Source organism: Microtus ochrogaster, chromosome 8 (genome assembly GCF_000317375.1).
Source record: "Microtus ochrogaster isolate Prairie Vole_2 chromosome 8, MicOch1.0, whole genome shotgun sequence".
Taxonomy (NCBI): domain Eukaryota; kingdom Metazoa; phylum Chordata; class Mammalia; order Rodentia; family Cricetidae; genus Microtus; species Microtus ochrogaster.
Genome location: NC_022015.1, coordinates 83,079,686 through 83,089,000, shown reverse-complemented (window position 1 = coordinate 83,089,000; position 9,315 = coordinate 83,079,686). Strand labels below are relative to the sequence as shown.

Genomic DNA, 9,315 nt, shown 5'->3' with positions numbered 1-9,315 from the left:
ACACACACACACACACACACACACACACACACACACACCCGAAAGTTTCTAAAGACACTAGCAGAGAAGCCTGCATCAAGAACCAAGTTACCTCCAGTTAAGCGTGCCTGCACAGGAAGCCTGTGTGGGCCTATATTCGCCCCCACACCGTTTTTACACCTCCAAACAATGTAACTTCCTTAGGGTATATTCTGCAGTGCAGGAATCCTATGACCCACTCCCAGCCCCAGCCAGTGCAAAAGGCTCCCTCAGTAAATAAGATTTCTCCCAGCCACCAACCAATGTGTTCTAGAGAATTCGGAACCTAGGCTCCCTCCAGCCAGAGCGAAGAATACCAAATGTTTTAGTTTCTTCTTGGGGTTTCTACCCTCGCTTTCCCCAAAAATGCTTTTCTGAAACACAGGCTGTAACCAGCGTATTTTTTGCTTCCCTATAAATCATGAAGCGGCTTTGTTTGTTTACAGCCCAGCTTCTTAAAGATATAATGCAGATGTTCCATAAGAACTTGGCACTCCAGCCTGAACCAGCTCCTGTTTTCCTGCCTCTGCCTCCCACCCCACAGTAAGAAAGGTGAAAACAAAGCCTGTTTAGGCCTCTGTGTTTTGAGGTTACACAAAGACAGAGGTCCAGGGCAAGATGGCTTATGCCTTATCTGAGATTAAAAATGTTCAACCCGTTTTGTACAGGTCACCTGGAAGGCTCCAAGTCACTTCCCCAGCCCATCTCTGTGGCTTCCTTATGTGGGTGTGTCTGGTGCTCAGGATAAGAGCCTCGCCCCTTGGACGGTCCAGGGTGCCAGCAGACTTGGTTCCTTCCTTCCCTCCTAGGAAGCCCCACAAAATAACACCTTCCCTTCCTAAGTCACAACAGTCAGACACCCCTCCCTATTAGAGCACCCAAGCAGCCAGGCCCCGTCTGGTCCAGAAGAGTCAGGAAGAGTCGACAGTTTAGGCAAATGCTTGCAACACTCTCTGCTTCCCTTATTACCCTATCTTGATTCCTCTGGCTTTATTTCTAATCATTACCACTGACTCTAAATTTGATGCTGCAGATACTGGAGATCAGAGATACCCGGGGAAAGAAGAGGAAACGGCCTTTGTCAACCACAGGAATCTCATGCTCCAAGCCACAAACAAAACAGCAGTCCTCCAATGGGGAGAAGAGGAACTTCTGCACCGTCCACGTGACTTAAGGGATGAGGCGGGGCACAGGCTTACTTTTCAGTTTTATGAATCACCTGGCTGTCTCATATCTATCTGTATGCACATGTGCACAGGCGCACTTGCATGCCCACACACGCGAGTACACACACGCACACACACACACACACACACACGCATGCACGTATGCACTCACTCATCCATTTCCTAAGCAGCTTGGGTTTTCTTGGGGTCTTGGTCTATTTTCCTTCTGCCTTTTTCTCACTTGAACTGTAATTTCCACATCACCAGTTTTTAAATGTTTTTTTTAATAGTTTATCTGAGACTTTGTCTTAGGTCCTCATCCTTTTGGGGAGACCGAGGCAGAAACAAACACGCCCCACCCCACCACAATAACTGGGGCTTTTCACTCAATGGAAAAATAGACTCTTGCGCAGGACTTGGGTGACTTCCACCCATCCTGACATTCTGATACTGTCTGCTTAAAAAGTGCCAGAGAAATCTCACACTTGGGGGGGGGGAGGTGCAAACGGGGATGGCTAGTAGATTCCTGGGTTCACAATCCCTGCGGAGATCCAGACAGAGAATCTTTGCAACACCCTAAAACCACCGTCTAACAAAGGCAGTGCCTCTTTACTTCCTGGTATTCTACCACAGGAAAACACACGCCACAGAACGCGCCCTCAGACCTTAGAACGGGCTCTCCCACTGCCCCATTGATGGTTCCAGCGCATGTCTCTTTACCCTCATTAATTTCTTTCTCTCTTTTCATTCCCCACTTCTCAACTTGAAACCCTGAGCTATGAGTCAGGCGTGGGTCATTAACTTTTACAGCTTTCATACACACCCACCTACTCACATTTGGGGAAAGAAGTATTGACTCGCAACATTGCCTGAGACCAAAATCCTCTAAAAGGAAACAAGGGGGAGGGGTCGGGAGAATCGCTTCAAGAAAGTTTTCTCCGCGCCTCTACCGGGGGATGCTCCCTTCATTGTTTTTCTCCAGAAGCTAGAATCCCTGGCAAAGAAAGGCAGGGGCTGAGCTTGGTGCAGATAGCTGTAGGCTCTCCTGGGTTGAGGAGAGACTAGTTGGTGTGCTTTAAACATCAAAACATAATTAAAGTTCTTCATCTGGGAGGGAAGCTGAAGCCACAGTTCCAGCACACAGGGGCACGTGGGCTGAAGTGCTGAAGCATGTTCTTAACGCAGCAGTTTTCATTAACACTTGCTACAGAACACCCGCAGAACGATGCGCCGTCGTCCCAGAGCTAGAACTCATAATGAATTAATTGGCATTAATGTGGCTCTCCTGCGTCCTTCCCTGGGTATGCCATGGAGCGTCCCCAGCTCACCCACACTGATAGGACAGTAACGCAGTGCCTCTATTTCACTTTTTAAAACAAACAAATCCACCCAAAGACCCACACGGATCCTCGCAATTTTTTTCAAGCATTTTTGCTAATATATTTAGTACATCATAATTGGCCCAGTACGGGGGAATCTAGTTATCTTCTCAGTAAATATTTATAGCGTCACTCTTTACCATTCATCGTGAATTTCGTGGAGGATCTCACTGTAGCCCTACATCTGCAATTCATTGACTTTACAATTTACCACATGTTGGGATGGGAGAGGTCTTAGCTCCATTTGAATCACTACACAAATATGCGAGTGATTTATCGGTTTTAAACTGGAGACTGCAAGAGAGGGACTCCGCTTTCCTGAGTATTACTTCTTCTGGCAGACCATGAACAATTACAGTGCGTACTAATTAGGCTCTGTAAATGTGCCGGGCCCTGCTAATGCCTACCAGGCCTCACATCTATTTTCATGATGCCAAACTTGGGCAGGCCATTGTTAACTCCTTCAGAACTGACATTACCAATAGCTATGTCTTCCCACTGCAGCATGAACTATCTAGGGCCACTTCATTCATATATATATATATATATATATATATATATATATATAAAACACAAACTGAATTACCCACACAAAATCAGATGTGCCTAAGGAAGAAAACCTACCCTGGGAAAAGCGGAAAAACACCATGCCTGATAACCCTTCAAAGATCCCACAGCCCAGTCCTTGTAATGAGCTGTTAAGGGATTCACAGATCCCTAAGGGCTAGTAAGTTTCTGCATTCCATTGATTAGAAAATAAAACCTTTCAGCCTGGGTCTTTAAACTTGAGTTGGATTGGAGGGAAAGCATTTGCCTAGAAATGGTTGTACCATTCAGCAGTCCCCACACTTGCTTAAACACACACACACACACACACACACACACACACACACACACAGCAGCGGTGGTGGAAGCAACAACAGCACTATGTGGCCCACTTCGCCTGATGTTCGCCAAAACAATCGACTCTTTAAAACTTAGTTAAACCTTCTCTCACAGCTGGATCTGGACCTCAGATAATTCTCCAGCCAGACTCTCCACCTCCAGATGTTTGGGGGTAACTGATAGGAAACATATTGGTTGCCAGATAGAACAGCATGGGTAAAGACAGGATTGCAGCCGGTCTCTCACTCCAGAGCAAAAGCCACATAGCACTGCAGGGTTCCAGCCACTGTCCTCCTGTCCCACACAAGGCCCATTCTGTCCACCCCCTGCTCTTCAATACTTCTCAATCATTTCCTCTGCACCTCTGGCTGGATACAGTTTCCACAGAGCAGGGTGCCCCCCCCAGTCCCACCATTAACTGTTTCTGTTTTGTTTTGCTTGCTTTCTATTAAATTCTTCTTACAGGCTTTCTCACTGTACCTCACTTCTTCCTAAGCCTTCGTATCAACCAGAACACTATACAATGTGTATTTCCCCTTCTAGCCTGGTGGAACATCTTTTAAATGAAAGTACATTCTCCCATATCAGGTTTCTTTAAGCATTGTGGGAAATATGCACAGGAGAGCCAAAGTGGTCTCCAGGAAAAGTGAGGGATTAAGAGAGTAAAGAGGGGGATGCAGAAGAAAAGGAGAAAGAAGCAAACACCCCAAGCAACTTTGCTTTTGAAAAGAGCATTAGAGTGGAGTCCCCTGAATTCCCAGCCCTCAGAGTGCTCTTTTATAAACCTATAGAACAATAGCTTAGAGCAAAGAACAGGTCTGCTGCCAAAAGAAGGGGATGCCTGTCTAAGTCAACGGGGGCTGAAGAAGTGTGGGGTGGGTGGAGGAGAGGGGAGAACAGCTCTTGCGATGCACCCCCCCCCATCTCATTGCTTATAATTAGTGAGAGAAATCTGAGCCACTGCCAATGTCTGCGGACCTTGAATATCATAAGGGCAACGTGGCGTCAAATATCTCAACATTCATAAGTGTTATGGGCTGCAAATAAAGCCCGTGGATTTATGACTCGGGGAGCTTGCCAGCAAAGGACTGGGGCACATGTCTTTCAGCAGGGCCCTGTCGGGGCGCAAGCACGCCTTTGGTTGTAAAATTAACCATTTCCTTCACAAATGTGCTCAATTATAAATTATAAATCCAAGCTGAAGATTTACTTACAAGGTTGCCAATTTCTACTCCCTAAAGAAACTCAGATACCCACCACACACACACACACACAAAACAAAACCCTAGAGAATCTTGGTCAGCTCTCCTTTTCAAAACGTTGAAATGAGTCGGCAAAGCTATAAAAGTAGCCAAAGATATCATCAAATTCCACTCCCACCAAGACTAAAAATCTAGCTAGCACCTACTTCCTTGGAAGCTTATTTATTTGGCAACGCTGAGATTTTTTTTTTTTTAAGGGAGTAAATCATTCCCTGCCTCGTCTCCTCCCTACCCCCAGTACAATGTCATCTACTTCCTGTGCAGGAGAAAGCATCTGCTAAATCCAGGTTGTCCCATACTTAACTGCCAATAAACCAACTTCCACATAACTTCCAGACAGCTGGGGGAAAGGTCCTCGGGAGTTTTTAGTCACGGTCCTAAACACGAGTCCACACAAAAATTTGCAGCTGTCCTTTCTCTACAGTGCATTGTTAACGTGATTCGGGAGCCCCTGTTGTGTGACATCTGAAAAAAACACAAAATCCTTCCTCTCCTCTCCCCTCTGTGCATGGGAGAGAGCAGGCCAGCACTTCTCGGATGGATGGTCTCTGAAGACACTTTCCCTATGCACCTGGGCACCTTGTGAGACGGGAGAAGGTGCTCAGATCTTGAAAAGACTTCCACCCTAATCTGGAAAAGCATAGCCTCTGGTATAATCATTAAATGCCCCCCCCCTTTAAATGGCATGCAGAATTGCAGCCACCCAGTTCCACTAACAGAGAATGCAGCAGCGTTCTAGATGTCACTCTGGGAAACCTTCCTGTAACTTTTTCATAGCTGGCTATGGAACAGAAAGCTAGCCAACAGCCAGCAGCAACTCCAAAGGCAATCTCTCTCAGGAAACAGAAAATTCAGGCGGAGAACTCCAAGCAAGAAACAGTATGGTTAGTCTCCAGATCTTTTCGACATCTAAGATAAAGGACAGCAGTCAACGCTGACGTCCCCTAAATGGTAGCAAAGATCTCCCCAAAATGGTTTTCCTGGAGAAGCCTTTCAGACTCCCAAACCCCGCATTTGTTTCTGGGGTTTCAGGAAGCCAAACTGCAAAGCACTAACATACTAGATTTATAATCATATGCTTACTGAGTGAACGCTGAGCCCAGACGTTAAACCCTAACTTACAAGATTAGCATAGAAGACTTGCTGCATTGAGATTAAAATCTAAACATGTCTGCCATAAATATTTCTGAAGGAGATGAAAACAATTAGCATAAATACGAAAGAAGGCTGAGAGCACCTGTTCTTTTTCAAGGCGATAAGCATTTTATTGTTCTCTATTTAAAATGTAATGACCTGTGTAATCACAGTAATATTACATTGTTATGGAGGGGCTTGGAATGTCACACTTTGAAAAGTGTTGTCAAAACAATCAGGGGTGAAGGTGGGGGGTGGTAAGACAACAGGGAAGGTCCAACATTAACCCCTCACACTCCAGGGTCTCAATCTTTTGTGTCAGGAAGGATTATGTCGTTTGAGAAAGTCGAAAACATCCATTTTTCGGCAAGCCAGGGGGAAAAAAATTGCCGGGCTAAATAAAACCTCCTCAATGAACAGGCTCCCTCCCGATTTCCTTGAAATGCTCCAAAATGAATTCAAGATGCTGTTACTTATCTGCTCAACCTAGTAGCAAACAGTTGTGCTGAAAAGCCAATGCTTTGGGTAGATGAAGCGCTGTGAGAATACCCTGAAAATGCCACCTCACGCCTGTCGCAGTCCCCAGCACTGCAGGACCATTTCTGGCAAGCCAGGAGGAAAAACAGAAAAGTTAAACTTCCCCTACCAATGGACCTCAATCCTGTAACAGTATTCTCCAGAACACAATGGTACCCGAATCAGAATATTGGCACTTCCAGCCCTTCCCCTGTACTCAGATAGAGTTCTCCTTAATGTTTGTTTCTATCTGAATGCATCCTCTTCATAAGCCATTTCTACTGCTGTAGCAAAGATTAAATTAACGTTCTGAGGAAATCTTTGTCGTTTTAAAGTAAAATCATTACTACCAGGCTTTACGGCTTCTTTGGTAATTAAAAGATTGTTCTAGAGATGATCTATTATTCATCAAAAGCCAATCTAATGATACTCCTTAATTCTTCACATTCTTAAACAGAAAAGCAGAAACCGGGGTTCCAGAGAATCTGTTTTTTAAAGGTACCCTTTGGCTGGTACTTGCTCACAAGTTACAGAAAATGTACCAAAAAGGCCCTGGCCAGGAGGAAGGAGAATGAATGAGGTTATCCTGAATTTGTGCTTACAACTCGTTCACAAAACCAGACCCTAGGAAACCCTGAGAATTTCAGACCCGGGACCGCTGGCTGGCCTGTGTGTTACACCCGGGGCTGTATCGAATCTGGAATTGCAAGCTGGCCCAAGCGTTCAAAGGCACTAGAGGGACATACAACCGCCTTGCAGCTCCTTGCCAACACTGTGCTTAGCAGCCTAAATAAATAACTTCAATTTTGTAGCATACAAGCTTATCCAGGTAAGGGAAAGCAAAGAAGCAGAGGCAGTGTGCACAAAGCAGTCTGATGTCTGACACGCAAATACTAACAGCCTACTGGGTTCAGAAATGCCTTCTCCGAGTCAGTCTGATGTCACAGCACAGGGCCACCCGCTATGTCCACAATTAAAATAACTAGACGCTGTCTATTCCTACAAAGCCCACAAAGGGGGCCGTGGGTTGGGAGCCTTCCTCGTCTCCCCGGGAAATCATTTATTTGCCTTTAACAATTTCCCTGTTTCCTAATTACAGCACAACACAACTGTGTGGGTTTGAAGCGACGGTGTGGCCAGATCGCCAGCGGTCACGGACGTGCAGTTTGAAAAGGGTCAAGAAAGCCAACAAGCCTGCCATCAAAGCTCAATATTCTGATGGCCTTTCGGGTGGCTAAGTGGATTTTAAAATAAAACCAAGGAGGTCTGCGTCCTAAGGAGAAGAGGAGGAGGGGGAGGAGGAAATTCCCAGGATTACATTGGAATGTTGTGGGTCTCGTTTGCTAACACTCCGATTCTTTAAGATCCCGTCAGCTACCAAGAAAAATACCAGGCGCTGCTTCCGAGGCCGACGAGCAGCCTCCGGAAAGCGCGGGCCCTGCTGGGCGAGGTCAGGCTGTACCTCTGTCCCGGCTTCCAAGGAAGGCACGGGCGCTGGGGGGGGGCTGGGGGCGGTGATTGTTTCTCTTTCCTAGGCACTAAAAAAAAAAAAAAAAAATTACCGGTCTAGCGTGCTCTTGCTATTCTGCCAGAGCCAAAGGGAAAAGGAAAAAAAGAAAAAGAAAAAAAAAAACAAGTTAAACTTGATAGTTAATATTTTAATGCTTAAAAACACTTGTAGATTTGACTGACTCCAATCCCAGCTCTGCTCAATAGTGAGCACATTATTCCAGACTGCCACCTTGAATGAACGAAAGAGGAAAAACAAAACTAGTGTGTGTAAACACGAGGTAGGAACCACGGCCAGAGGTGCAAAGTGACAACCCCGGGAAGACAGGCACAAACCGGGCTAATGTGTCTAGAGCTCCGCAATCCAGGTTTTTCTTTTTCCTTTTCTTTCTTTTTTTTTCGGGGGTGGGGGAGCAGAGGACAGTCTGAGGGCAGGGGGCAGAGGCCCCGGGAGAACAGGAACAAATGTCTACGGTGGGTGCCGGAGGTAACGCCGCAGAGAGCTTCCGAGGAGCATGGCACCCCGCGCTGCCCTGGGCCCCTCAAAGTTGGGAAGCCGATTCCCCAGACAGGAAGGCATCCCCAAGTCTCCTACACCTCCTTGAAAGCGCTCACCCTGGCCTCTGCCCCCTTCCCAGGGGCCCACGGTGAGCTAGCTGGTCAGGGAAAAGAAGGCCTCTACACCCCATCCGAAGACACCGAGTTTCCCTTGACACAAAAGTCCACTCAAAACAGGCCATCCTGACTACACACAAACCCAAAAGCCCTTCAAATCGGCCTTCCCAACACGCACAGCTCGCAGCGAGGTAGCGTGGGGCAGCCAAGCCCTGCCGGGTCTGCAGAGAAAAGCACGCCCAGGAACCCCGGGCCTGCAAGTGGACCAAGCCTGGCAAGTGTGACCTTCCCGTGGAAGAAGGGGCCAGGAGGCCCGCGAGCCTGCGATCACCACTAGAAAGCTACAAAAACGACCGGCTGGGGACAGCGCAGGGCGCTTCCGCAGGGTCAAGGCTGCGCGCACAGCATAGCAGCGCCTGGAGCCAAAGGCACCGGGAATCCGCGCAGAGCGGCCCGGGACCGGCCTCCCAGCCAGCAACCAAGGGGTTAACCTGGGGAAAGCCCAAGACGCACAGAAGAGGGAAGGAAGAGAGGGAGAAGAAAGAGCCACACAGTCCTCTTCCCAGGGACAAGAAACAAACACCACTAAGCAAGGGGAGGGGGAGGGGAAATCAGAGCTTTAAAAAAAAGAGAGAAAAGAAAGGAGTAGGAAAAAGAAAAAGAAAGGGAAAAAAGGAGAAAGAAAAACTAAAAGTTTAGATTGGCATCCCACCACCCCAACAGAGCCCTGCCTGGGAAAGAAAAGGCTCCCCGAATCGCGAGGCAAGCGCAAGGAAAGCCAGAACATGGCGAAGCGCAAACAAACCCAGTCCACAAAAGGCAGAGAAAAAG

General features: G+C 47.2%; 1 protein-coding gene across 23 annotated transcripts in view; it reads right to left on the bottom strand.

Annotated features, from left to right (window-relative positions):
* The window catches only part of Tcf7l2 (transcription factor 7 like 2), a 191,774-nt gene that overhangs the window by 180,914 nt on the left and 1,545 nt on the right, over window positions 1-9,315 (bottom strand). The window lies entirely within an intron of this gene.